We start from the raw sequence: 25,980 nt of genomic DNA, 5'->3' as shown, positions 1-25,980 counted from the left end.
TGTGTGAGTTTGTGTGTGAGAGAGTGTGTGTATATGGGAGAGATAGAGTGTGTTTGTGAGAGTGTGTGTGTGTGTGTGTGAGAGAGATAAAGTGTATGTGTGAGTGTGAGAGAGAGTGTGTGTGTGAGAGAGAGAGATAGGGTGTGTATATGTGTGTGAGAGAGAGTGAATTTGTATGTGTCTGTGCGAGAGAGACAGAGAGAGCATGAGTCTGTGTGTGAGAGAGAGTGTGTGTCTGTGTGTCTGTGTATGACAGTGTGTGTGAGAGAGAATGTGTGTGAGAGAGAATGTGTGTGAGAGAGAGTGTGTCTGTGAGAGAGAGTGCGTGTGTGTGTGTATGTGAGAGAGAGTGTGTTTGTGTGTGGGTGTGAGAGACAGATAGAGAGTGTGTGAGTGTGTGTGCATGTGAGAGAGAGTGTATATGTGTGTGAGAGAGATTGTGTGTGCATGTGAGTGTTTGGGTGTGTGTGTGAGAGAGAGAGTGCGTGTGTGTGAGAGAGAGTGTGTGTTTGTGAGAGAGAGTGTGTATGTCTACATGTGTTTGTGTGTGAGAGAGAGAGTGTGTCTGTGAGAGAGTGTATATGTGTGGATAGAGAGAGAGAGCATGTGTGTGTGAGAGAGAGTGTGTGTTTGTGAGAGAGAGAGAGTATGTGTGTGAGAGAGAGTGCATGTGTGTGAGAGAGAGGGTGTGTGTGTGTGTGAGAGAGAGAGACAGAGTGCGTGTGTGTGAGAAAGAGTGTGTGTGAGGGAGAGAGAGTGTATGTGTGCATGTGAGAGAGTGTGTGTGTTTGTGTGAGAGAGAGAGGAAGAATTTGTTAGTGTGTGTGAGAGAGAGTGTGTGTGTGAGAGAGAGTGTGTGTTTGTGTGAGAGAGTGTGTGTGTGAGAGTGTGGGTTTGTGTGTGAGAGAGTGTGTGTGTGAGACAGAAAGAGTGTGTGTGTGAGAGAGAGAGAAAGCGCGTGTGTGAGAGAGAGAGTGTGTGTGTATGTGTGAGAGAGAGAAAGAGAGAATTTTTGTGTGTGTGCGTGAGAGAGTGTGTTTTTGTGTGAGTGTGTTTGTGTGTGTGTGAGACAGAAAGAGTATGTGTGTGTGAGAGAGAGTGAGAGAGCGTGAGTGTGTCATGTGAGAGAGTGAGTGTGTGTGAGAGAGTGACAGTGTGTGTGTGATAGTGAGTGTGTGAGAGAGTATGTGCATGTGAGAGAGAGAGTGTGTGTGAGAGAGACAGAAAGAGGGAGAATATGTGTGTGTGAGAGGGAGAGAGTGTGTTTGTGTGTGGGTGTGAGAGACAGATAGAGTGTGTGTGTGCATGTGCATGTGAGAGAGTGAGTGTGTGTGTGTGTGTGTGTGCGAGAGTGAGACTGTGTATGAGGGATTGTTGCTGAGTGTGAATGCAAGGGAGCTGCAGAAATGCGGAATTGCATTTTGTGTCTGCACAAGAGCAAGGTGACTAATTGTACAGAGTGAGAAAGACATCTGGAAGGGCATCTGCAGCAGCTTGTCAGGATGGCCGAGTGGTCTAAGGCGCCAGACTTAAGGAATGTTAGTCCTTGCTCTGCATCTGGGCTTGTGAATTCTGGTCCCTTTCTAGGGGCGTGGGTTCAAATCCCACTCCTGACATTCTCCCCTTTTCCCCAAACAAACCTTCCCACACCCACACACTGCCCCCAAATTTCACAGCTTCTTGGAGAGGAGTCACTCCGCCTTCACAAAGATGGAAGAATCCAACCCCTCGGTTTCAAAGATAAGGCTGAGGCATTTGCAACAATTTTGTGTGAGCGTGTGAGAGAGGGAGCGTTTATGTGAGTGAGTGTGTTTGTGACAGAGAGAGGGCTAATTTTTATGTGTGTGAGAGAGTGTGCTTGTGTGTGAGAGAGAGAGTGTGCGCATGTGAGAGAGTGTGTGTGTGTGTGAGAGAGTGTATGTGTGTTTGTGTGTGAGAGAGAGAGGAAGAATTTGTTAGTGTGTGTGAGAAAGAGCGTGTGTGTGAGAGAGAGTGTGTGTGTAAGAGAGAGTGTGTGTTTGTGTGAGAGAGTGTGTGTGTGAGAGTGTGGGTTTGTGTGAGAGAGAGAGTGTGTGTGAGAGAGTGTGTGAGAGGGTCTGTGTGAGAGTGTGTGTGTGTGTGTGAGAGGGAGTGTGTGTGTCAGTGTGTGTGAGAGGGTGTGTGAGAGAGAGAGTGTGTGTGTGTGAGAGAGAGTGGGTGTCTATGAGGGATTGTTGCTGAGTGTGAATGCAAGGGAGCTGCAGAAATGCGGAATTGCATTTTGTGCCTGCACAAGAGCAAGGTGACTAATTGTACAGAGTGAGAAAGACATCTGGAAAGGCATCTGCAGCAGCTTGTCAGGATGGCCGAGTGGTCTAAGGCGCCAGACTCAAGGAGTGTTAGTCCTTGCTCTGCATCTGGGCTTGTGAATTCTGGTCCCTTCCTAGGGGCGTGTGTTCAAATCCCACTCCTGACATTCTCCACTTTTCCTCAAACAAACCTTCCCACACCCACACAATGCCCCCAAATTTCACAGCTTCTTGGAGAGGAGTCACTCCCCCTTCACAAAGATGGAAGAATCCAACCCCTCGGTTTAAAAGATAAGGCTGAGGCATTTGCAGCAATATTGTGTGAGAGAGGGAGCGTTTATGTGAGTGAGTGTGTTTGTGACAGAGAGAGGGTGAATTTTTATGTGTGTGAGAGAGTGTGCTTGTGTGTGAGAGAGAGAGTGTGTGTGTGAGAGGGAGGGAGAGTGTGTGTGTGTGAGAGAGAGTATTATGTGTGTGAGAGAGTGTGTGTGTGAGTTTGTGTGTGAGAGAGTGTGTGTATATGGGAGAGATAGAGTGTGTTTGTGAGAGTGTGTGTGTGCGTGTGTGAGAGAGATAAAGTGTATGTGTGAGTGTGAGAGAGAGTGTGTGTGTGAGAGAGAGAGATAGGGTGTGTATATGTGTGTGAGAGAGAGTGAATTTGTATGTGTCTGTGCGAGAGAGACAGAGAGAGCATGAGTCTGTGTGTGAGAGAGAGTGTGTGTCTTTGTGTCTGTGTATGACAGTGTGTGTGAGAGAGAATGTGTGTGAGAGAGAATGTGTGTGAGAGAGAGTGTGTCTGTGAGAGAGAGTGCGTGTGTGTGTGTATGTGAGAGAGAGTGTGTTTGTGTGTGGGTGTGAGAGACAGATAGAGAGTGTGTGAGTGTGTGTGCATGTGAGAGAGAGTGTATATGTGTGTGAGAGAGATTGTGTGTGCATGTGAGTGTTTGGGTGTGTGTGTGAGAGAGAGAGTGCGTGTGTGTGAGAGAGAGTGTGTGTTTGTGAGAGAGAGTGTGTATGTCCACATGTGTTTGTGTGTGAGAGAGAGAGTGTGTCTGTGAGAGAGTGTATATGTGTGGATAGAGAGAGAGAGCATGTGTGTGTGAGAGAGAGTGTGTGTTTGTGAGAGAGAGAGAGTATGTGTGTGAGAGAGAGGGTGTGTGTGTGTGAGAGAGAGAGAGAGAGTGCGTGTGTGTGAGAAAGAGTGTGTGTGAGGGAGAGGGAGTGTATGTGTGCATGTGAGAGAGTGTGTGTGTTTGTGTGAGAGAGAGAGGAAGAATTTGTTAGTGTGTGTGAGAGAGAGTGTGTGTGTGAGAGAGAGTGTGTGTTTGTGTGAGAGAGCGTGTGTGAGAGTGTGGGTTTGTGTGAGAGAGAGTGTGTGTGTGTGTGAGACAGAAAGAGTGTGTGTGTGAGAGAGAGAGAAAGCGCGTGTGTGAGAGAGAGAGTGTGTGTGTATGTGTGAGAGAGAGAAAGAGAGAATTTTTGTGTGTGTGCGTGAGAGAGTGTGTTTTTGTGTGAGTGTGTTTGTGTGTGTGTGAGACAGAAAGAGTATGTGTGTGTGTGAGAGAGAGTGAGAGAGCGTGAGTGTGTCATGTGAGAGAGTGAGTGTGTGTGAGAGAGTGACAGTGTGTGTGTGATAGTGAGTGTGTGAGAGAGTATGTGCATGTGAGAGAGAGAGTGTGTGTGAGAGAGACAGAAAGAGGGAGAATATGTGTGTGTGAGAGGGAGAGAGTGTGTTTGTGTGTGGGTGTGAGAGACAGATAGAGAGTGTGTGTGTGCATGTGCATGTGAGAAAGTGAGTGTGTGTGTGTGTGTGTGCGAGAGTGAGACTGTGTATGAGGGATTGTTGCTGAGTGTGAATGCAAGGGAGCTGCAGAAATGCGGAATTGCATTTTGTGTCTGCACAAGAGCAAGGTGACTAATTGTACAGAGTGAGAAAGACATCTGGAAGGGCATCTGCAGCAGCTTGTCAGGATGGCCGAGTGGTCTAAGGCGCCAGACTCAAGGAGTGTTAGTCCTTGCTCTGCATCTGGGCTTGTGAATTCTGGTCCCTTCCTAGGGGCGTGTGTTCAAATCCCACTCCTGACATTCTCCACTTTTCCTCAAACAAACCTTCCCACACCCACACAATGCCCCCAAATTTCACAGCTTCTTGGAGAGGAGTCACTCCCCCTTCACAAAGATGGAAGAATCCAACCCCTCGGTTTAAAAGATAAGGCTGAGGCATTTGCAGCAATATTGTGTGAGAGAGGGAGCGTTTATGTGAGTGAGTGTGTTTGTGACAGAGAGAGGGTGAATTTTTATGTGTGTGAGAGAGTGTGCTTGTGTGTGAGAGAGAGAGTGTGTGTGTGAGAGGGAGGGAGAGTGTGTGTGTGTGAGAGAGAGTATTATGTGTGTGAGAGAGTGTGTGTGTGAGTTTGTGTGTGAGAGAGTGTGTGTATATGGGAGAGATAGAGTGTGTTTGTGAGAGTGTGTGTGTGTGTGTGTGAGAGAGATAAAGTGTATGTGTGAGTGTGAGAGAGAGTGTGTGTGTGAGAGAGAGAGATAGGGTGTGTATATGTGTGTGAGAGAGAGTGAATTTGTATGTGTCTGTGCGAGAGAGACAGAGAGAGCATGAGTCTGTGTGTGAGAGAGAGTGTGTGTCTGTGTGTCTGTGTATGACAGTGTGTGTGAGAGAGAATGTGTGTGAGAGAGAATGTGTGTGAGAGAGAGTGTGTCTGTGAGAGAGAGTGCGTGTGTGTGTGTATGTGAGAGAGAGTGTGTTTGTGTGTGGGTGTGAGAGACAGATAGAGAGTGTGTGAGTGTGTGTGCATGTGAGAGAGAGTGTATATGTGTGTGAGAGAGATTGTGTGTGCATGTGAGTGTTTGGGTGTGTGTGTGAGAGAGAGAGTGCGTGTGTGTGAGAGAGAGTGTGTGTTTGTGAGAGAGAGTGTGTATGTCTACATGTGTTTGTGTGTGAGAGAGAGAGTGTGTCTGTGAGAGAGTGTATATGTGTGGATAGAGAGAGAGAGCATGTGTGTGTGAGAGAGAGTGTGTGTTTGTGAGAGAGAGAGAGTATGTGTGTGAGAGAGAGTGCATGTGTGTGAGAGAGAGGGTGTGTGTGTGTGTGAGAGAGAGAGAGAGAGTGCGTGTGTGTGAGAAAGAGTGTGTGTGAGGGAGAGAGAGTGTATGTGTGCATGTGAGAGAGTGTGTGTGTTTGTGTGAGAGAGAGAGGAAGAATTTGTTAGTGTGTGTGAGAGAGAGTGTGTGTGTGAGAGAGAGTGTGTGTTTGTGTGAGAGAGTGTGTGTGTGAGAGTGTGGGTTTGTGTGTGAGAGAGTGTGTGTGTGAGACAGAAAGAGTGTGTGTGTGAGAGAGAGAGAAAGCGCGTGTGTGAGAGAGAGAGTGTGTGTGTATGTGTGAGAGAGAGAAAGAGAGAATTTTTGTGTGTGTGCGTGAGAGAGTGTGTTTTTGTGTGAGTGTGTTTGTGTGTGTGTGAGACAGAAAGAGTATGTGTGTGTGAGAGAGAGTGAGAGAGCGTGAGTGTGTCATGTGAGAGAGTGAGTGTGTGTGAGAGAGTGACAGTGTGTGTGTGATAGTGAGTGTGTGAGAGAGTATGTGCATGTGAGAGAGAGAGTGTGTGTGAGAGAGACAGAAAGAGGGAGAATATGTGTGTGTGAGAGGGAGAGAGTGTGTTTGTGTGTGGGTGTGAGAGACAGATAGAGTGTGTGTGTGCATGTGCATGTGAGAGAGTGAGTGTGTGTGTGTGTGTGTGTGCGAGAGTGAGACTGTGTATGAGGGATTGTTGCTGAGTGTGAATGCAAGGGAGCTGCAGAAATGCGGAATTGCATTTTGTGTCTGCACAAGAGCAAGGTGACTAATTGTACAGAGTGAGAAAGACATCTGGAAGGGCATCTGCAGCAGCTTGTCAGGATGGCCGAGTGGTCTAAGGCGCCAGACTTAAGGAATGTTAGTCCTTGCTCTGCATCTGGGCTTGTGAATTCTGGTCCCTTTCTAGGGGCGTGGGTTCAAATCCCACTCCTGACATTCTCCCCTTTTCCCCAAACAAACCTTCCCACACCCACACACTGCCCCCAAATTTCACATCTTCTTGGAGAGGAGTCACTCCCCCTTCACAAAGATGGAAGAATCCAACCCCTCGGTTTCAAAGATAAGGCTGAGGCATTTGCAACAATTTTGTGTGAGCGTGTGAGAGAGGGAGCGTTTATGTGAGTGAGTGTGTTTGTGACAGAGAGAGGGCTAATTTTTATGTGTGTGAGAGAGTGTGCTTGTGTGTGAGAGAGAGAGTGTGCGCATGTGAGAGAGTGTGTGTGTGTGTGAGAGAGTGTATGTGTGTTTGTGTGTGAGAGAGAGAGGAAGAATTTGTTAGTGTGTGTGAGAAAGAGCGTGTGTGTGAGAGAGAGTGTGTGTGTAAGAGAGAGTGTGTGTTTGTGTGAGAGAGTGTGTGTGTGAGAGTGTGGGTTTGTGTGAGAGAGAGAGTGTGTGTGAGAGAGTGTGTGAGAGGGTCTGTGTGAGAGTGTGTGTGTGTGTGTGAGAGGGAGTGTGTGTGTCAGTGTGTGTGAGAGGGTGTGTGAGAGAGAGAGTGTGTGTGTGTGAGAGAGAGTGGGTGTCTATGAGGGATTGTTGCTGAGTGTGAATGCAAGGGAGCTGCAGAAATGCGGAATTGCATTTTGTGCCTGCACAAGAGCAAGGTGACTAATTGTACAGAGTGAGAAAGACATCTGGAAAGGCATCTGCAGCAGCTTGTCAGGATGGCCGAGTGGTCTAAGGCGCCAGACTCAAGGAGTGTTAGTCCTTGCTCTGCATCTGGGCTTGTGAATTCTGGTCCCTTCCTAGGGGCGTGTGTTCAAATCCCACTCCTGACATTCTCCACTTTTCCTCAAACAAACCTTCCCACACCCACACAATGCCCCCAAATTTCACAGCTTCTTGGAGAGGAGTCACTCCCCCTTCACAAAGATGGAAGAATCCAACCCCTCGGTTTAAAAGATAAGGCTGAGGCATTTGCAGCAATATTGTGTGAGAGAGGGAGCGTTTATGTGAGTGAGTGTGTTTGTGACAGAGAGAGGGTGAATTTTTATGTGTGTGAGAGAGTGTGCTTGTGTGTGAGAGAGAGAGTGTGTGTGTGAGAGGGAGGGAGAGTGTGTGTGTGTGAGAGAGAGTATTATGTGTGTGAGAGAGTGTGTGTGTGAGTTTGTGTGTGAGAGAGTGTGTGTATATGGGAGAGATAGAGTGTGTTTGTGAGAGTGTGTGTGTGTGTGTGTGAGAGAGATAAAGTGTATGTGTGAGTGTGAGAGAGAGTGTGTGTGTGAGAGAGAGAGATAGGGTGTGTATATGTGTGTGAGAGAGAGTGAATTTGTATGTGTCTGTGCGAGAGAGACAGAGAGAGCATGAGTCTGTGTGTGAGAGAGAGTGTGTGTCTGTGTGTCTGTGTATGACAGTGTGTGTGAGAGAGAATGTGTGTGAGAGAGAATGTGTGTGAGAGAGAGTGTGTCTGTGAGAGAGAGTGCGTGTGTGTGTGTATGTGAGAGAGAGTGTGTTTGTGTGTGGGTGTGAGAGACAGATAGAGAGTGTGTGAGTGTGTGTGCATGTGAGAGAGAGTGTATATGTGTGTGAGAGAGATTGTGTGTGCATGTGAGTGTTTGGGTGTGTGTGTGAGAGAGAGAGTGCGTGTGTGTGAGAGAGAGTGTGTGTTTGTGAGAGAGAGTGTGTATGTCTACATGTGTTTGTGTGTGAGAGAGAGAGTGTGTCTGTGAGAGAGTGTATATGTGTGGATAGAGAGAGAGAGCATGTGTGTGTGAGAGAGAGTGTGTGTTTGTGAGAGAGAGAGAGTATGTGTGTGAGAGAGAGTGCATGTGTGTGAGAGAGAGGGTGTGTGTGTGTGTGAGAGAGAGAGAGAGAGTGCGTGTGTGTGAGAAAGAGTGTGTGTGAGGGAGAGAGAGTGTATGTGTGCATGTGAGAGAGTGTGTGTGTTTGTGTGAGAGAGAGAGGAAGAATTTGTTAGTGTGTGTGAGAGAGAGTGTGTGTGTGAGAGAGAGTGTGTGTTTGTGTGAGAGAGTGTGTGTGTGAGAGTGTGGGTTTGTGTGTGAGAGAGTGTGTGTGTGAGACAGAAAGAGTGTGTGTGTGAGAGAGAGAGAAAGCGCGTGTGTGAGAGAGAGAGTGTGTGTGTATGTGTGAGAGAGAGAAAGAGAGAATTTTTGTGTGTGTGCGTGAGAGAGTGTGTTTTTGTGTGAGTGTGTTTGTGTGTGTGTGAGACAGAAAGAGTATGTGTGTGTGAGAGAGAGTGAGAGAGCGTGAGTGTGTCATGTGAGAGAGTGAGTGTGTGTGAGAGAGTGACAGTGTGTGTGTGATAGTGAGTGTGTGAGAGAGTATGTGCATGTGAGAGAGAGAGTGTGTGTGAGAGAGACAGAAAGAGGGAGAATATGTGTGTGTGAGAGGGAGAGAGTGTGTTTGTGTGTGGGTGTGAGAGACAGATAGAGTGTGTGTGTGCATGTGCATGTGAGAGAGTGAGTGTGTGTGTGTGTGTGTGTGCGAGAGTGAGACTGTGTATGAGGGATTGTTGCTGAGTGTGAATGCAAGGGAGCTGCAGAAATGCGGAATTGCATTTTGTGTCTGCACAAGAGCAAGGTGACTAATTGTACAGAGTGAGAAAGACATCTGGAAGGGCATCTGCAGCAGCTTGTCAGGATGGCCGAGTGGTCTAAGGCGCCAGACTTAAGGAATGTTAGTCCTTGCTCTGCATCTGGGCTTGTGAATTCTGGTCCCTTTCTAGGGGCGTGGGTTCAAATCCCACTCCTGACATTCTCCCCTTTTCCCCAAACAAACCTTCCCACACCCACACACTGCCCCCAAATTTCACAGCTTCTTGGAGAGGAGTCACTCCCCCTTCACAAAGATGGAAGAATCCAACCCCTCGGTTTCAAAGATAAGGCTGAGGCATTTGCAACAATTTTGTGTGAGCGTGTGAGAGAGGGAGCGTTTATGTGAGTGAGTGTGTTTGTGACAGAGAGAGGGCTAATTTTTATGTGTGTGAGAGAGTGTGCTTGTGTGTGAGAGAGAGAGTGTGCGCATGTGAGAGAGTGTGTGTGTGTGTGAGAGAGTGTATGTGTGTTTGTGTGTGAGAGAGAGAGGAAGAATTTGTTAGTGTGTGTGAGAAAGAGCGTGTGTGTGAGAGAGAGTGTGTGTGTAAGAGAGAGTGTGTGTTTGTGTGAGAGAGTGTGTGTGTGAGAGTGTGGGTTTGTGTGAGAGAGAGAGTGTGTGTGAGAGAGTGTGTGAGAGGGTCTGTGTGAGAGTGTGTGTGTGTGTGTGAGAGGGAGTGTGTGTGTCAGTGTGTGTGAGAGGGTGTGTGAGAGAGAGAGTGTGTGTGTGTGAGAGAGAGTGGGTGTCTATGAGGGATTGTTGCTGAGTGTGAATGCAAGGGAGCTGCAGAAATGCGGAATTGCATTTTGTGCCTGCACAAGAGCAAGGTGACTAATTGTACAGAGTGAGAAAGACATCTGGAAAGGCATCTGCAGCAGCTTGTCAGGATGGCCGAGTGGTCTAAGGCGCCAGACTCAAGGAGTGTTAGTCCTTGCTCTGCATCTGGGCTTGTGAATTCTGGTCCCTTCCTAGGGGCGTGGGTTCAAATCCCACTCCTGACATTCTCCACTTTTCCTCAAACAAACCTTCCCACACCCACACAATGCCCCCAAATTTCACAGCTTCTTGGAGAGGAGTCACTCCCCCTTCACAAAGATGGAAGAATCCAACCCCTCGGTTTAAAAGATAAGGCTGAGGCATTTGCAGCAATATTGTGTGAGAGAGGGAGCGTTTATGTGAGTGAGTGTGTTTGTGACAGAGAGAGGGTGAATTTTTATGTGTGTGAGAGAGTGTGCTTGTGTGTGAGAGAGAGAGTGTGTGTGTGAGAGGGAGGGAGAGTGTGTGTGTGTGAGAGAGAGTATTATGTGTGTGAGAGAGTGTGTGTGTGAGTTTGTGTGTGAGAGAGTGTGTGTATATGGGAGAGATAGAGTGTGTTTGTGAGAGTGTGTGTGTGCGTGTGTGAGAGAGATAAAGTGTATGTGTGAGTGTGAGAGAGAGTGTGTGTGTGAGAGAGAGAGATAGGGTGTGTATATGTGTGTGAGAGAGAGTGAATTTGTATGTGTCTGTGCGAGAGAGACAGAGAGAGCATGAGTCTGTGTGTGAGAGAGAGTGTGTGTCTTTGTGTCTGTGTATGACAGTGTGTGTGAGAGAGAATGTGTGTGAGAGAGAATGTGTGTGAGAGAGAGTGTGTCTGTGAGAGAGAGTGCGTGTGTGTGTGTATGTGAGAGAGAGTGTGTTTGTGTGTGGGTGTGAGAGACAGATAGAGAGTGTGTGAGTGTGTGTGCATGTGAGAGAGAGTGTATATGTGTGTGAGAGAGATTGTGTGTGCATGTGAGTGTTTGGGTGTGTGTGTGAGAGAGAGAGTGCGTGTGTGTGAGAGAGAGTGTGTGTTTGTGAGAGAGAGTGTGTATGTCCACATGTGTTTGTGTGTGAGAGAGAGAGTGTGTCTGTGAGAGAGTGTATATGTGTGGATAGAGAGAGAGAGCATGTGTGTGTGAGAGAGAGTGTGTGTTTGTGAGAGAGAGAGAGTATGTGTGTGAGAGAGAGGGTGTGTGTGTGTGAGAGAGAGAGAGAGAGTGCGTGTGTGTGAGAAAGAGTGTGTGTGAGGGAGAGGGAGTGTATGTGTGCATGTGAGAGAGTGTGTGTGTTTGTGTGAGAGAGAGAGGAAGAATTTGTTAGTGTGTGTGAGAGAGAGTGTGTGTGTGAGAGAGAGTGTGTGTTTGTGTGAGAGAGCGTGTGTGAGAGTGTGGGTTTGTGTGAGAGAGAGTGTGTGTGTGTGTGAGACAGAAAGAGTGTGTGTGTGAGAGAGAGAGAAAGCGCGTGTGTGAGAGAGAGAGTGTGTGTGTATGTGTGAGAGAGAGAAAGAGAGAATTTTTGTGTGTGTGCGTGAGAGAGTGTGTTTTTGTGTGAGTGTGTTTGTGTGTGTGTGAGACAGAAAGAGTATGTGTGTGTGTGAGAGAGAGTGAGAGAGCGTGAGTGTGTCATGTGAGAGAGTGAGTGTGTGTGAGAGAGTGACAGTGTGTGTGTGATAGTGAGTGTGTGAGAGAGTATGTGCATGTGAGAGAGAGAGTGTGTGTGAGAGAGACAGAAAGAGGGAGAATATGTGTGTGTGAGAGGGAGAGAGTGTGTTTGTGTGTGGGTGTGAGAGACAGATAGAGAGTGTGTGTGTGCATGTGCATGTGAGAGAGTGAGTGTGTGTGTGTGTGTGTGTGTGCGAGAGTGAGACTGTGTATGAGGGATTGTTGCTGAGTGTGAATGCAAGGGAGCTGCAGAAATGCGGAATTGCATTTTGTGTCTGCACAAGAGCAAGGTGACTAATTGTACAGAGTGAGAAAGACATCTGGAAGGGCATCTGCAGCAGCTTGTCAGGATGGCTGAGTGGTCTAAGGCGCCAGACTCAAGGAGTGTTAGTCCTTGCTCTGCATCTGGGCTTGTGAATTCTGGTCCTTTCCTAGGGGCGTGGGTTCAAATCCCACTCCTGACATTCTCCACTTTTCCTCAAACAAACCTTCCCACACCCACACAATGCCCCCAAATTTCACAGCTTCTTGGAGAGGAGTCACTCCCCCTTCACAAAGATGGAAGAATCCAACCCCTCGTTTTAAAAGATAAGGCTGAGGCATTTGCAGCAATATTGTGTGAGAGAGGGAGCGTTTATGTGAGTGAGTGTGTTTGTGACAGAGAGAGGGTGAATTTTTATGTGTGTGAGAGAGTGTGCTTGTGTGTGAGAGAGAGAGTGTGTGTGTGAGAGGGAGGGAGAGTGTGTGTGTGTGAGAGAGAGTATTATGTGTGTGAGAGAGTGTGTGTGTGAGTTTGTGTGTGAGAGAGTGTGTGTATATGGGAGAGATAGAGTGTGTTTGTGAGAGTGTGTGTGTGTGTGTGTGAGAGAGATAAAGTGTATGTGTGAGTGTGAGAGAGAGTGTGTGTGTGAGAGAGAGAGATAGGGTGTGTATATGTGTGTGAGAGAGAGTGAATTTGTATGTGTCTGTGCGAGAGAGACAGAGAGAGCATGAGTCTGTGTGTGAGAGAGAGTGTGTGTCTGTGTGTCTGTGTATGACAGTGTGTGTGAGAGAGAATGTGTGTGAGAGAGAATGTGTGTGAGAGAGAGTGTGTCTGTGAGAGAGAGTGCGTGTGTGTGTGTATGTGAGAGAGAGTGTGTTTGTGTGTGGGTGTGAGAGACAGATAGAGAGTGTGTGAGTGTGTGTGCATGTGAGAGAGAGTGTATATATGTGTGAGAGAGATTGTGTGTGCATGTGAGTGTTTGGGTGTGTGTGTGAGAGAGAGAGTGCGTGTGTGTGAGAGAGAGTGTGTGTTTGTGAGAGAGAGTGTGTATGTCTACATGTGTTTGTGTGTGAGAGAGAGAGTGTGTCTGTGAGAGAGTGTATATGTGTGGATAGAGAGAGAGAGCATGTGTGTGTGAGAGAGAGTGTGTGTTTGTGAGAGAGAGAGAGTATGTGTGTGAGAGAGAGTGCATGTGTGTGAGAGAGAGGGTGTGTGTGTGTGTGAGAGAGAGAGAGAGAGTGCGTGTGTGTGAGAAAGAGTGTGTGTGAGGGAGAGAGAGTGTATGTGTGCATGTGAGAGAGTGTGTGTGTTTGTGTGAGAGAGAGAGGAAGAATTTGTTAGTGTGTGTGAGAGAGAGTGTGTGTGTGAGAGAGAGTGTGTGTTTGTGTGAGAGAGTGTGTGTGTGAGAGTGTGGGTTTGTGTGAGAGAGAGTGTGTGTGTGTGTGTGTGAGACAGAAAGAGTGTGTGTGTGAGAGAGAGAGAAAGCGCGTGTGTGAGAGAGAGAGTGTGTGTGTATGTGTGAGAGAGAGAAAGAGAGAATTTTTGTGTGTGTGCGTGAGAGAGTGTGTTTTTGTGTGAGTGTGTTTGTGTGTGTGTGAGACAGAAAGAGTATGTGTGTGTGAGAGAGAGTGAGAGAGCGTGAGTGTGTCATGTGAGAGAGTGAGTGTGTGTGAGAGAGTGACAGTGTGTGTGTGATAGTGAGTGTGTGAGAGAGTATGTGCATGTGAGAGAGAGAGTGTGTGTGAGAGAGACAGAAAGAGGGAGAATATGTGTGTGTGAGAGGGAGAGAGTGTGTTTGTGTGTGGGTGTGAGAGACAGATAGAGTGTGTGTGTGCATGTGCATGTGAGAGAGTGAGTGTGTGTGTGTGTGTGTGTGTGCGAGAGTGAGACTGTGTATGAGGGATTGTTGCTGAGTGTGAATGCAAGGGAGCTGCAGAAATGCGGAATTGCATTTTGTGTCTGCACAAGAGCAAGGTGACTAATTGTACAGAGTGAGAAAGACATCTGGAAGGGCATCTGCAGCAGCTTGTCAGGATGGCCGAGTGGTCTAAGGCGCCAGACTTAAGGAATGTTAGTCCTTGCTCTGCATCTGGGCTTGTGAATTCTGGTCCCTTTCTAGGGGCGTGGGTTCAAATCCCACTCCTGACATTCTCCCCTTTTCCCCAAACAAACCTTCCCACACCCACACAATGCCCCCAAATTTCACAGCTTCTTGGAGAGGAGTCACTCCCCCTTCACAAAGATGGAAGAATCCAACCCCTCGGTTTCAAAGATAAGGCTGAGGCATTTGCAGCAATATTGTGTGAGAGAGGGAGCGTTTATGTGAGTGAGTGTGTTTGTGACAGAGAGAGGGTGAATTTTTATGTGTGAGAGAGAGAGTGTGTGTGTGAGAGAGAGTGTGTGTTTGTGTGAGAGAGTGTGTGTGTGAGAGTGTGGGTTTGTGTGAGAGAGAGAGTGCGTGTGTGTGAGAGAGAGTGTGTGTTTGTGAGAGAGAGTGTGTATGTCTAAATGTGTTTGTGTGTGAGAGAGAGAGTGTGTCTGTGAGAGAGTGTATATGTGTGGATAGAGAGAGAGAGCATGTGTGTGTGAGAGAGAGTGTGTGTTTGTGAGAGAGAGAGAGTATGTGTGTGAGAGAGAGTGCATGTGTGTGAGAGAGAGGGTGTGTGTGTGTGTGAGAGAGAGAGAGAGAGTGCGTGTGTGTGAGAAAGAGTGTGTGTGAGGGAGAGAGAGTGTATGTGTGCATGTGAGAGAGTGTGTGTGTTTGTGTGAGAGAGAGAGGAAGAATTTGTTAGTGTGTGTGAGAGAGAGTGTGTGTGTGAGAGAGAGTGTGTGTTTGTGTGAGAGAGTGTGTGTGTGAGAGTGTGGGTTTGTGTGAGAGAGAGTGTGTGTGTGTGTGTGTGAGACAGAAAGAGTGTGTGTGTGAGAGAGAGAGAAAGCGCGTGTGTGAGAGAGAGAGTGTGTGTGTATGTGTGAGAGAGAGAAAGAGAGAATTTTTGTGTGTGTGCGTGAGAGAGTGTGTTTTTGTGTGAGTGTGTTTGTGTGTGTGTGAGACAGAAAGAGTATGTGTGTGTGAGAGAGAGTGAGAGAGCGTGAGTGTGTCATGTGAGAGAGTGAGTGTGTGTGAGAGAGTGACAGTGTGTGTGTGATAGTGAGTGTGTGAGAGAGTATGTGCATGTGAGAGAGAGAGTGTGTGTGAGAGAGACAGAAAGAGGGAGAATATGTGTGTGTGAGAGGGAGAGAGTGTGTTTGTGTGTGGGTGTGAGAGACAGATAGAGTGTGTGTGTGCATGTGCATGTGAGAGAGTGAGTGTGTGTGTGTGTGTGAGTGCGAGAGTGAGACTGTGTATGAGGGATTGTTGCTGAGTGTGAATGCAAGGGAGCTGCAGAAATGCGGAATTGCATTTTGTGTCTGCACAAGAGCAAGGTGACTAATTGTACAGAGTGAGAAAGACATCTGGAAGGGCATCTGCAGCAGCTTGTCAGGATGGCCGAGTGGTCTAAGGCGCCAGACTCAAGGAGTGTTAGTCCTTGCTCTGCATCTGGGCTTGTGAATTCTGGTCCCTTTCTAGGGGCGTGGGTTCAAATCCCACTCCTGACATTCTCCCCTTTTCCCCAAACAAACCTTCCCACACCCACACACTGCCCCCAAATTTCACAGCTTCTTGGAGAGGAGTCACTCCCCCTTCACAAAGATGGAAGAATCCAACCCCTCGGTTTCAAAGATAAGGCTGAGGCATTTGCAACAATTTTGTGTGAGCGTGTGAGAGAGGGAGCGTTTATGTGAGTGAGTGTGTTTGTGACAGAGAGAGGGCTAATTTTTATGTGTGTGAGAGAGTGTGCTTGTGTGTGAGAGAGAGAGTGTGCGCATGTGAGAGAGTGTGTGTGTGTGTGAGAGAGTGTATGTGTGTTTGTGTGTGAGAGAGAGAGGAAGAATTTGTTAGTGTGTGTGAGAAAGAGCGTGTGTGTGAGAGAGAGTGTGTGTGTAAGAGAGAGTGTGTGTTTGTGTGAGAGAGTGTGTGTGTGAGAGTGTGGGTTTGTGTGAGAGAGAGAGTGTGTGTGAGAGAGTGTGTGAGAGGGTCTGTGTGAGAGTGTGTGTGTGTGTGTGAGAGGGAGTGTGTGTGTCAGTGTGTGTGAGAGGGTGTGTGAGAGAGAGAGTGTGTGTGTGTGAGAGAGAGTGGGTGTCTATGAGGGATTGTTGCTGAGTGTGAATGCAAGGGAGCTGCAGAAATGCGGAATTGCATTTTGTGCCTGCACAAGAGCAAGGTGACTAATTGTACAGAGTGAGAAAGACATCTGGAAAGGCATCTGCAGCAGCTTGTCAGGATGGCCGAGTGGTCTAAGGCGCCAGACTCAAGGAGTGTTAGTCCTTGCTCTGCATCTGGGCTTGTGAATTCTGGTCCCTTCCTAGGGGCGTGGGTTCAAATCCCACTCCTGACATTCTCCACTTTTCCTCAAACAAACCTTCCCACACCCACACAATGCCCCCAAATTTCACAGCTTCTTGGAGAGGAGTCACTCCCCCTTCACAAAGATGGAAGAATCCAACCCCTCGGTTTAAAAGATAAGGCTGAGGCATTTGCAGCAATATTGTGTGAGAGAGGGAGCGTTTATGTGAGTGAGTGTGTTTGTGACAGAGAGAGGGTGAATTTTTATGTGTGTGAGAGAGTGTGCTTGTGTGTGAGAGAGAGAGTGTGTGTGTGAGAGGGAGGGAGAGTGTGTGTGTGTGAGAGAGAGTATTATGTGTGTGAGAGAGTGTGTGTGTGAGTTTGTGTGTGAGAGAGTGTGTGTATATGGGAGAGATAGAGTGTGTTTGTGAGAGTGTGTGTGTGCGTGTGTGAGAGAGATAAAGTGTATGTGTGAGTGTGAGAGAGAGTGTGTGTGTGAGAGAGAGAGATAGGGTGTGTATATGTGTGTGAGAGAGAGTGAATTTGTATGTGTCTGTGCGAGAGAGACAGAGAGAGCATGAGTCTGTGTGTGAGAGAGAGTGTGTGTCTTTGTGTCTGTGTATGACAGTGTGTGTGAGAGAGAATGTGTGTGAGAGAGAATGTGTGTGAGAGAGAGTGTGTCTGTGAGAGAGAGTGCGTGTGTGTGTGTATGTGAGAGAGAGTGTGTTTGTGTGTGGGTGTGAGAGACAGATAGAGAGTGTGTGAGTGTGTGTGCATGTGAGAGAGAGTGTATATGTGTGTGAGAGAGATTGTGTGTGCATGTGAGTGTTTGGGTGTGTGTGTGAGAGAGAGAGTGCGTGTGTGTGAGAGAGAGTGTGTGTTTGTGAGAGAGAGTGTGTATGTCCACATGTGTTTGTGTGTGAGAGAGAGAGTGTGTCTGTGAGAGAGTGTATATGTGTGGATAGAGAGAGAGAGCATGTGTGTGTGAGAGAGAGTGTGTGTTTGTGAGAGAGAGAGAGTATGTGTGTGAGAGAGAGGGTGTGTGTGTGTGAGAGAGAGAGAGAGAGTGCGTGTGTGTGAGAAAGAGTGTGTGTGAGGGAGAGGGAGTGTATGTGTGCATGTGAGAGAGTGTGTGTGTTTGTGTGAGAGAGAGAGGAAGAATTTGTTAGTGTGTGTGAGAGAGAGTGTGTGTGTGAGAGAGAGTGTGTGTTTGTGTGAGAGAGCGTGTGTGAGAGTGTGGGTTTGTGTGAGAGAGAGTGTGTGTGTGTGTGAGACAGAAAGAGTGTGTGTGTGAGAGAGAGAGAAAGCGCGTGTGTGAGAGAGAGAGTGTGTGTGTATGTGTGAGAGAGAGAAAGAGAGAATTTTTGTGTGTGTGCGTGAGAGAGTGTGTTTTTGTGTGAGTGTGTTTGTGTGTGTGTGAGACAGAAAGAGTATGTGTGTGTGTGAGAGAGAGTGAGAGAGCGTGAGTGTGTCATGTGAGAGAGTGAGTGTGTGTGAGAGAGTGACAGTGTGTGTGTGATAGTGAGTGTGTGAGAGAGTATGTGCATGTGAGAGAGAGAGTGTGTGTGAGAGAGACAGAAAGAGGGAGAATATGTGTGTGTGAGAGGGAGAGAGTGTGTTTGTGTGTGGGTGTGAGAGACAGATAGAGAGTGTGTGTGTGCATGTGCATGTGAGAGAGTGAGTGTGTGTGTGTGTGTGTGTGTGCGAGAGTGAGACTGTGTATGAGGGATTGTTGCTGAGTGTGAATGCAAGGGAGCTGCAGAAATGCGGAATTGCATTTTGTGTCTGCACAAGAGCAAGGTGACTAATTGTACAGAGTGAGAAAGACATCTGGAAGGGCATCTGCAGCAGCTTGTCAGGATGGCTGAGTGGTCTAAGGCGCCAGACTCAAGGAGTGTTAGTCCTTGCTCTGCATCTGGGCTTGTGAATTCTGGTCCTTTCCTAGGGGCGTGGGTTCAAATCCCACTCCTGACATTCTCCACTTTTCCTCAAACAAACCTTCCCACACCCACACAATGCCCCCAAATTTCACAGCTTCTTGGAGAGGAGTCACTCCCCCTTCACAAAGATGGAAGAATCCAACCCCTCGGTTTAAAAGATAAGGCTGAGGCATTTGCAGCAATATTGTGTGAGAGAGGGAGCGTTTATGTGAGTGAGTGTGTTTGTGACAGAGAGAGGGTGAATTTTTATGTGTGTGAGAGAGTGTGCTTGTGTGTGAGAGAGAGAGTGTGTGTGTGAGAGGGAGGGAGAGTGTGTGTGTGTGAGAGAGAGTATTATGTGTGTGAGAGAGTGTGTGTGTGAGTTTGTGTGTGAGAGAGTGTGTGTATATGGGAGAGATAGAGTGTGTTTGTGAGAGTGTGTGTGTGTGTGTGTGAGAGAGATAAAGTGTATGTGTGAGTGTGAGAGAGAGTGTGTGTGTGAGAGAGAGAGATAGGGTGTGTATATGTGTGTGAGAGAGAGTGAATTTGTATGTGTCTGTGCGAGAGAGACAGAGAGAGCATGAGTCTGTGTGTGAGAGAGAGTGTGTGTCTGTGTGTCTGTGTATGACAGTGTGTGTGAGAGAGAATGTGTGTGAGAGAGAATGTGTGTGAGAGAGAGTGTGTCTGTGAGAGAGAGTGCGTGTGTGTGTGTATGTGAGAGAGAGTGTGTTTGTGTGTGGGTGTGAGAGACAGATAGAGAGTGTGTGAGTGTGTGTGCATGTGAGAGAGAGTGTATATATGTGTGAGAGAGATTGTGTGTGCATGTGAGTGTTTGGGTGTGTGTGTGAGAGAGAGAGTGCGTGTGTGTGAGAGAGAGTGTGTGTTTGTGAGAGAGAGTGTGTATGTCTACATGTGTTTGTGTGTGAGAGAGAGAGTGTGTCTGTGAGAGAGTGTATATGTGTGGATAGAGAGAGAGAGCATGTGTGTGTGAGAGAGAGTGTGTGTTTGTGAGAGAGAGAGAGTATGTGTGTGAGAGAGAGTGCATGTGTGTGAGAGAGAGGGTGTGTGTGTGTGTGAGAGAGAGAGAGAGAGTGCGTGTGTGTGAGAAAGAGTGTGTGTGAGGGAGAGAGAGTGTATGTGTGCATGTGAGAGAGTGTGTGTGTTTGTGTGAGAGAGAGAGGAAGAATTTGTTAGTGTGTGTGAGAGAGAGTGTGTGTGTGAGAGAGAGTGTGTGTTTGTGTGAGAGAGTGTGTGTGTGAGAGTGTGGGTTTGTGTGAGAGAGAGTGTGTGTGTGTGTGTGTGAGACAGAAAGAGTGTGTGTGTGAGAGAGAGAGAAAGCGCGTGTGTGAGAGAGAGAGTGTGTGTGTATGTGTGAGAGAGAGAAAGAGAGAATTTTTGTGTGTGTGCGTGAGAGAGTGTGTTTTTGTGTGAGTGTGTTTGTGTGTGTGTGAGACAGAAAGAGTATGTGTGTGTGAGAGAGAGTGAGAGAGCGTGAGTGTGTCATGTGAGAGAGTGAGTGTGTGTGAGAGAGTGACAGTGTGTGTGTGATAGTGAGTGTGTGAGAGAGTATGTGCATGTGAGAGAGAGAGTGTGTGTGAGAGAGACAGAAAGAGGGAGAATATGTGTGTGTGAGAGGGAGAGAGTGTGTTTGTGTGTGGGTGTGAGAGACAGATAGAGTGTGTGTGTGCATGTGCATGTGAGAGAGTGAGTGTGTGTGTGTGTGTGTGTGTGCGAGAGTGAGACTGTGTATGAGGGATTGTTGCTGAGTGTGAATGCAAGGGAGCTGCAGAAATGCGGAATTGCATTTTGTGTCTGCACAAGAGCAAGGTGACTAATTGTACAGAGTGAGAAAGACATCTGGAAGGGCATCTGCAGCAGCTTGTCAGGATGGCCGAGTGGTCTAAGGCGCCAGACTTAAGGAATGTTAGTCCTTGCTCTGCATCTGGGCTTGTGAATTCTGGTCCCTTTCTAGGGGCGTGGGTTCAAATCCCACTCCTGACATTCTCCCCTTTTCCCCAAACAAACCTTCCCACACCCACACAATGCCCCCAAATTTCACAGCTTCTTGGAGAGGAGTCACTCCCCCTTCACAAAGATGGAAGAATCCAACCCCTCGGTTTCAAAGATAAGGCTGAGGCATTTGCAGCAATATTGTGTGAGAGAGGGAGCGTTTATGTGAGTGAGTGTGTTTGTGACAGAGAGAGGGTGAATTTTTATGTGTGAGAGAGAGAGTGTGTGTGTGAGAGAGAGTGTGTGTTTGTGTGAGAGAGTGTGTGTGTGAGAGTGTGGGTTTGTGTGAGAGAGAGAGTGCGTGTGTGTGAGAGAGAGTGTGTGTTTGTGAGAGAGAGTGTGTATGTCTAAATGTGTTTGTGTGTGAGAGAGAGAGTGTGTCTGTGAGAGAGTGTATATGTGTGGATAGAGAGAGAGAGCATGTGTGTGTGAGAGAGAGTGTGTGTTTGTGAGAGAGAGAGAGTATGTGTGTGAGAGAGAGTGCATGTGTGTGAGAGAGAGGGTGTGTGTGTGTGTGAGAGAGAGAGAGAGAGTGCGTGTGTGTGAGAAAGAGTGTGTGTGAGGGAGAGAGAGTGTATGTGTGCATGTGAGAGAGTGTGTGTGTTTGTGTGAGAGAGAGAGGAAGAATTTGTTAGTGTGTGTGAGAGAGAGTGTGTGTGTGAGAGAGAGTGTGTGTTTGTGTGAGAGAGTGTGTGTGTGAGAGTGTGGGTTTGTGTGAGAGAGAGTGTGTGTGTGTGTGTGTGAGACAGAAAGAGTGTGTGTGTGAGAGAGAGAGAAAGCGCGTGTGTGAGAGAGAGAGTGTGTGTGTATGTGTGAGAGAGAGAAAGAGAGAATTTTTGTGTGTGTGCGTGAGAGAGTGTGTTTTTGTGTGAGTGTGTTTGTGTGTGTGTGAGACAGAAAGAGTATGTGTGTGTGAGAGAGAGTGAGAGAGCGTGAGTGTGTCATGTGAGAGAGTGAGTGTGTGTGAGAGAGTGACAGTGTGTGTGTGATAGTGAGTGTGTGAGAGAGTATGTGCATGTGAGAGAGAGAGTGTGTGTGAGAGAGACAGAAAGAGGGAGAATATGTGTGTGTGAGAGGGAGAGAGTGTGTTTGTGTGTGGGTGTGAGAGACAGATAGAGTGTGTGTGTGCATGTGCATGTGAGAGAGTGAGTGTGTGTGTGTGTGTGAGTGCGAGAGTGAGACTGTGTATGAGGGATTGTTGCTGAGTGTGAATGCAAGGGAGCTGCAGAAATGCGGAATTGCATTTTGTGTCTGCACAAGAGCAAGGTGACTAATTGTACAGAGTGAGAAAGACATCTGGAAGGGCATCTGCAGCAGCTTGTCAGGATGGCCGAGTGGTCTAAGGCGCCAGACTTAAGGAATGTTAGTCCTTGCTCTGCATCTGGGCTTGTGAATTCTGGTCCCTTTCTAGGGGCGTGGGTTCAAATCCCACTCCTGACATTCTCCCCTTTTCCCCAAACAAACCTTCCCACACCCACACACTGCCCCCAAATTTCACAGCTTCTTGGAGAGGAGTCACTCCCCCTTCACAAAGATGGAAGAATCCAACCCCTCGGTTTCAAAGATAAGGCTGAGGCATTTGCAACAATTTTGTGTGAGCGTGTGAGAGAGGGAGCGTTTATGTGAGTGAGTGTGTTTGTGACAGAGAGAGGGCTAATTTTTATGTGTGTGAGAGAGTGTGCTTGTGTGTGAGAGAGAGAGTGTGCGCATGTGAGAGAGTGTGTGTGTGTGTGAGAGAGTGTATGTGTGTTTGTGTGTGAGAGAGAGAGGAAGAATTTGTTAGTGTGTGTGAGAAAGAGCGTGTGTGTGAGAGAGAGTGTGTGTGTAAGAGAGAGTGTGTGTTTGTGTGAGAGAGTGTGTGTGTGAGAGTGTGGGTTTGTGTGAGAGAGAGAGTGTGTGTGAGAGAGTGTGTGAGAGGGTCTGTGTGAGAGAGTGTGTGTGTGTGTGTGAGAGGGAGTGTGTGTGTCAGTGTGTGTGAGAGGGTGTGTGAGAGAGAGAGAGTGTGTGTGTGTGAGAGAGAGTGGGTGTCTATGAGGGATTGTTGCTGAGTGTGAATGCAAGGGAGCTGCAGAAATGCGGAATTGCATTTTGTGTCTGCACAAGAGCAAGGTGACTAAATGTACAGAGTGAGAAAGACATCTGGAAGGGCATCTGCAGCAGCTTGTCAGGATGGCCGAGTGGTCTAAGGCGCCAGACTCAAAGAGTGTTAGTCCTTGCTCTGCATCTGGGCTTGTGAATTCTGGTCCCTTCCTAGGGGCGTGGGTTCAAATCCCACTCCTGACATTCTCCACTTTTCCTCAAACAAACCTTCCCACACCCACACAATGCCCCCAAATTTCACAGCTTCTTGGAGAGGAGTCACTCCCCCTTCACAAAGATGGAAGAATCCAACCCCTCCGTTTAAAAGATAACGCTGAGGCATTTGCAGCAATATTGTGTGAGAGAGGGAGCGTTTATGTGAGTGAGTGTGTTTGTGACAGAGAGAGGGTGAATTTTTATGTGTGTGAGAGAGTGTGCTTGTGTGTGAGAGAGAGAGTGTGTGTGTGAGAGGGAGGGAGAGTGTGTGTGTGTGAGAGAGAGTATTATGTGTGTGAGAGAGTTTGTGTGTGAGAGAGTGTGTGTATATGGGAGAGATAGAGTGTGTTTGTGAGAGTGTGTGTGTGCGTGTGTGAGAGAGATAAAGTGTATGTGTGAGTGTGAGAGAGAGTGTGTGTGTGAGAGAGAGAGAGATAGGGTGTGTATATGTGTGTGAGAGAGAGTGAATTTGTATGTGTCTGTGCGAGAGAGACAGAGAGAGCATGAGTCTGTGTGTGAGAGAGAGTGTGTGTCTGTGTGTCTGTGTATGACAGTGTGTGTGAGAGAGAATGTGTGTGAGAGAGAGTGTGTCTGTGAGAGAGAGTGCGTGTGTGTGTGTATGTGAGAGAGAGTGTGTTTGTGTGTGGGTGTGAGAGACAGATAGAGAGTGTGTGAGTGTGTGTGCATGTGAGAGAGAGTGTATATGTGTGTGAGAGAGATTGTGTGTGCATGTGAGTGTTTGGGTGTGTGTGTGAGAGAGAGAGTGCGTGTGTGTGAGAGAGAGTGTGTGTTTGTGAGAGAGAGTGTGTATGTCTACATGTGTTTGTGTGTGAGAGAGAGAGTGTGTCTGTGAGAGAGTGTATATGTGTGGATAGAGAGAGAGAGCATGTGTGTGTGAGAGAGAGTGTGTGTTTGTGAGAGAGAGAGAGTATGTGTGTGAGAGAGAGTGCATGTGTGTGAGAGAGAGGGTGTGTGTGTGTGTGAGAGAGAGAGAGAGAGTGCGTGTGTGTGAGAAAGAGTGTGTGTGAGGGAGAGAGAGTGTATGTGTGCATGTGAGAGAGTGTGTGTGTTTGTGTGAGAGAGAGAGGAAGAATTTGTTAGTGTGTGTGAGAGAGAGTGTGTGTGAGAGAGAGTGTGTGTTTGTGTGAGAGAGTGTGTGTGTGAGAGTGTGGGTTTGTGTGAGAGAGAGTGTGTGTGTGTGTGTGTGAGACAGAAAGAGTGTGTGTGTGTGAGAGAGAGAAAGCGCGTGTGTGAGAGAGAGAGTGTGTGTGTATGTGTGAGAGAGAGAAAGAGAGAATTTTTGTGTGTGTGCGTGAGAGAGTGTGTTTTTGTGTGAGTGTGTTTGTGTGTGTGTGAGACAGAAAGAGTATGTGTGTGTGAGAGAGAGTGAGAGAGCGTGAATGTGTCATGTGAGAGAGTGAGTGTGTGTGAGAGAGTGACAGTGTGTGTGTGATAGTGAGTGTGTGAGAGAGTATGTGCATGTGAGAGAGAGAGTGTGTGTGAGAGAGACAGAAAGAGGGAGAATATGTGTGTGTGAGAGGGAGAGAGTGTGTTTGTGTGTGGGTGTGAGAGACAGATAGAGTGTGTGTGTGCATGTGCATGTGAGAGAGTGAGTGTGTGTGTGTGTGTGAGTGCGAGAGTGAGACTGTGTATGAGGGATTGTTGCTGAGTGTGAATGCAAGGGAGCTGCAGAAATGCGGAATTGCATTTTGTGTCTGCACAAGAGCAAGGTGACTAATTGTACAGAGTGAGAAAGACATCTGGAAGGGCATCTGCAGCAGCTTGTCAGGATGGCCGAGTGGTCTAAGGCGCCAGACTTAAGGAATGTTAGTCCTTGCTCTGCATCTGGGCTTGTGAATTCTGGTCCCTTTCTAGGGGTGTGGGTTCAAATCCCACTCCTGACATTCTCCCCTTTTCCCCAAACAAACCTTCCCACACCCACACACTGCCCCCAAATTTCACAGCTTCTTGGAGAGGAGTCACTCCCCCTTCACAAAGATGGAAGAATCCAACCCCTCGGTTTCAAAGATAAGGCTGAGGCATTTGCAACAATTTTGTGTGAGCGTGTGAGAGAGGGAGCGTTTATGTGAGTGAGTGTGTTTGTGACAGAGAGAGGGCTAATTTTTATGTGTGTGAGAGAGTGTGCTTGTGTGTGAGAGAGAGAGTGTGCGCATGTGAGAGAGTGTGTGTGTGTGTGAGAGAGTGTATGTGTGTTTGTGTGTGAGAGAGAGAGGAAGAATTTGTTAGTGTGTGTGAGAAAGAGCGTGTGTGTGAGAGAGAGTGTGTGTGTAAGAGAGAGTGTGTGTTTGTGTGAGAGAGTGTGTGTGTGAGAGTGTGGGTTTGTGTGAGAGAGAGAGTGTGTGTGAGAGAGTGTGTGAGAGGGTCTGTGTGAGAGAGTGTGTGTGTGTGTGTGAGAGGGAGTGTGTGTGTCAGTGTGTGTGAGAGGGTGTGTGAGAGAGAGAGAGAGAGTGTGTGTGTGTGAGAGAGAGTGGGTGTCTATGAGGGATTGTTGCTGAGTGTGAATGCAAGGGAGCTGCAGAAATGCGGAATTGCATTTTGTGTCTGCACAAGAGCAAGGTGACTAAATGTACAGAGTGAGAAAGACATCTGGAAGGGCATCTGCAGCAGCTTGTCAGAATGGCCGAGTGGTCTAAGGCGCCAGACTCAAGGAGTGTTAGTCCTTGCTCTGCATCTGGGCTTGTGAATTCTGGTCCCTTCCGAGGGGCGTGGGTTCAAATCCCACTCCTGACATTCTCCACTTTTCCTCAAACAAACCTTCCCACACCCACACAATGCCCCCAAATTTCACAGCTTCTTGGAGAGGAGTCACTCCCCCTTCACAAAGATGGAAGAATCCAACCCCTCCGTTTAAAAGATAAGGCTGAGGCATTTGCAGCAATATTGTGTGAGAGAGGGAGCGTTTATGTGAGTGAGTGTGTTTGTGACAGAGAGAGGGTGAATTTTTATGTGTGTGAGAGAGTGTGCTTGTGTGTGAGAGAGAGAGTGTGTGTGTGAGAGGGAGGGAGAGTGTGTGTGTGTGAGAGAGAGTATTATGTGTGTGAGAGAGTGTGTGTGTGAGTTTGTGTGTGAGAGAGTGTGTGTATATGGGAGAGATAGAGTGTGTTTGTGAGAGTGTGTGTGTGCGTGTGTGAGAGAGATAAAGTGTATGTGTGAGTGTGAGAGAGAGTGTGTGTGTGAGAGAGAGAGATAGGGTGTGTATATGTGTGTGAGAGAGAGTGAATTTGTATGTGTCTGTGCGAGAGAGACAGAGAGAGCATGAGTCTGTGTGTGAGAGAGAGTGTGTGTCTGTGTGTCTGTGTATGACAGTGTGTGTGAGAGAGAATGTGTGTGAGAGAGAGTGTGTCTGTGAGAGAGAGTGCGTGTGTGTGTGTATGTGAGAGAGAGTGTGTTTGTGTGTGGGTGTGAGAGACAGATAGAGAGTGTGTGAGTGTGTGTGCATGTGAGAGAGAGTGTATATGTGTGTGAGAGAGATTGTGTGTGCATGTGAGTGTTTGGGTGTGTGTGTGAGAGAGAGAGTGCGTGTGTGTGAGAGAGAGTGTGTGTTTGTGAGAGAGAGTGTGTATGTCTACATGTGTTTGTGTGTGAGAGAGAGAGTGTGTCTGTGAGAGAGTGTATATGTGTGGATAGAGAGAGAGAGCATGTGTGTGTGAGAGAGAGTGTGTGTTTGTGAGAGAGAGAGAGTATGTGTGTGAGAGAGAGTGCATGTGT

At 47.8% G+C, this 25,980-nt stretch overlaps 17 non-coding genes across 17 annotated transcripts; all 17 read left to right on the top strand.

Moving 5' to 3' along the window:
- The first annotated feature begins 1,496 nt into the window (after positions 1-1,496).
- trnal-uaa (transfer RNA leucine (anticodon UAA)) lies at positions 1,497-1,616 on the top strand. Its single transcript has 2 exons — positions 1,497-1,534; positions 1,571-1,616. It is a non-coding gene; the product is annotated as a tRNA-Leu (tRNA).
- A 719-nt stretch (positions 1,617-2,335) lies between these two features.
- On the top strand, positions 2,336-2,455 carry trnal-caa (transfer RNA leucine (anticodon CAA)). The gene is made up of 2 exons: positions 2,336-2,373; positions 2,410-2,455. It is a non-coding gene; the product is annotated as a tRNA-Leu (tRNA).
- Positions 2,456-4,253: 1,798 nt separating this feature from the next.
- Positions 4,254-4,373, top strand: trnal-caa (transfer RNA leucine (anticodon CAA)). The gene is made up of 2 exons: positions 4,254-4,291; positions 4,328-4,373. It is a non-coding gene; the product is annotated as a tRNA-Leu (tRNA).
- A 1,816-nt stretch (positions 4,374-6,189) lies between these two features.
- Positions 6,190-6,309, top strand: trnal-uaa (transfer RNA leucine (anticodon UAA)). Its single transcript has 2 exons — positions 6,190-6,227; positions 6,264-6,309. It is a non-coding gene; the product is annotated as a tRNA-Leu (tRNA).
- Positions 6,310-7,028: 719 nt separating this feature from the next.
- Positions 7,029-7,148, top strand: trnal-caa (transfer RNA leucine (anticodon CAA)). Its single transcript has 2 exons — positions 7,029-7,066; positions 7,103-7,148. It is a non-coding gene; the product is annotated as a tRNA-Leu (tRNA).
- A 1,816-nt stretch (positions 7,149-8,964) lies between these two features.
- trnal-uaa (transfer RNA leucine (anticodon UAA)) lies at positions 8,965-9,084 on the top strand. Its single transcript has 2 exons — positions 8,965-9,002; positions 9,039-9,084. It is a non-coding gene; the product is annotated as a tRNA-Leu (tRNA).
- A 719-nt stretch (positions 9,085-9,803) lies between these two features.
- trnal-caa (transfer RNA leucine (anticodon CAA)) lies at positions 9,804-9,923 on the top strand. Its single transcript has 2 exons — positions 9,804-9,841; positions 9,878-9,923. It is a non-coding gene; the product is annotated as a tRNA-Leu (tRNA).
- Positions 9,924-11,725: 1,802 nt separating this feature from the next.
- Positions 11,726-11,845, top strand: trnal-caa (transfer RNA leucine (anticodon CAA)). Its single transcript has 2 exons — positions 11,726-11,763; positions 11,800-11,845. It is a non-coding gene; the product is annotated as a tRNA-Leu (tRNA).
- A 1,826-nt stretch (positions 11,846-13,671) lies between these two features.
- On the top strand, positions 13,672-13,791 carry trnal-uaa (transfer RNA leucine (anticodon UAA)). Its single transcript has 2 exons — positions 13,672-13,709; positions 13,746-13,791. It is a non-coding gene; the product is annotated as a tRNA-Leu (tRNA).
- A 1,329-nt stretch (positions 13,792-15,120) lies between these two features.
- On the top strand, positions 15,121-15,240 carry trnal-caa (transfer RNA leucine (anticodon CAA)). The gene is made up of 2 exons: positions 15,121-15,158; positions 15,195-15,240. It is a non-coding gene; the product is annotated as a tRNA-Leu (tRNA).
- A 719-nt stretch (positions 15,241-15,959) lies between these two features.
- trnal-caa (transfer RNA leucine (anticodon CAA)) lies at positions 15,960-16,079 on the top strand. The gene is made up of 2 exons: positions 15,960-15,997; positions 16,034-16,079. It is a non-coding gene; the product is annotated as a tRNA-Leu (tRNA).
- Positions 16,080-17,881: 1,802 nt separating this feature from the next.
- Positions 17,882-18,001, top strand: trnal-caa (transfer RNA leucine (anticodon CAA)). Its single transcript has 2 exons — positions 17,882-17,919; positions 17,956-18,001. It is a non-coding gene; the product is annotated as a tRNA-Leu (tRNA).
- Positions 18,002-19,827: 1,826 nt separating this feature from the next.
- Positions 19,828-19,947, top strand: trnal-uaa (transfer RNA leucine (anticodon UAA)). Its single transcript has 2 exons — positions 19,828-19,865; positions 19,902-19,947. It is a non-coding gene; the product is annotated as a tRNA-Leu (tRNA).
- Positions 19,948-21,276: 1,329 nt separating this feature from the next.
- trnal-uaa (transfer RNA leucine (anticodon UAA)) lies at positions 21,277-21,396 on the top strand. Its single transcript has 2 exons — positions 21,277-21,314; positions 21,351-21,396. It is a non-coding gene; the product is annotated as a tRNA-Leu (tRNA).
- Positions 21,397-22,119: 723 nt separating this feature from the next.
- On the top strand, positions 22,120-22,239 carry trnal-caa (transfer RNA leucine (anticodon CAA)). Its single transcript has 2 exons — positions 22,120-22,157; positions 22,194-22,239. It is a non-coding gene; the product is annotated as a tRNA-Leu (tRNA).
- Positions 22,240-24,035: 1,796 nt separating this feature from the next.
- Positions 24,036-24,155, top strand: trnal-uaa (transfer RNA leucine (anticodon UAA)). The gene is made up of 2 exons: positions 24,036-24,073; positions 24,110-24,155. It is a non-coding gene; the product is annotated as a tRNA-Leu (tRNA).
- Positions 24,156-24,882: 727 nt separating this feature from the next.
- trnal-caa (transfer RNA leucine (anticodon CAA)) lies at positions 24,883-25,002 on the top strand. Its single transcript has 2 exons — positions 24,883-24,920; positions 24,957-25,002. It is a non-coding gene; the product is annotated as a tRNA-Leu (tRNA).
- The last annotated feature ends 978 nt before the right edge of the window (positions 25,003-25,980 follow it).

This window comes from Chiloscyllium plagiosum, unplaced genomic scaffold (genome assembly GCF_037043375.1).
Source record: "Chiloscyllium plagiosum isolate Xiang-an unplaced genomic scaffold, Cpla_swu_hap1 HiC_scaffold_24, whole genome shotgun sequence".
NCBI lineage: Eukaryota > Metazoa > Chordata > Chondrichthyes > Orectolobiformes > Hemiscylliidae > Chiloscyllium > Chiloscyllium plagiosum.
The sequence above is the reverse complement of the archived record's forward strand: the minus strand, read 5'-3'. Positions and strand labels throughout refer to the sequence as shown.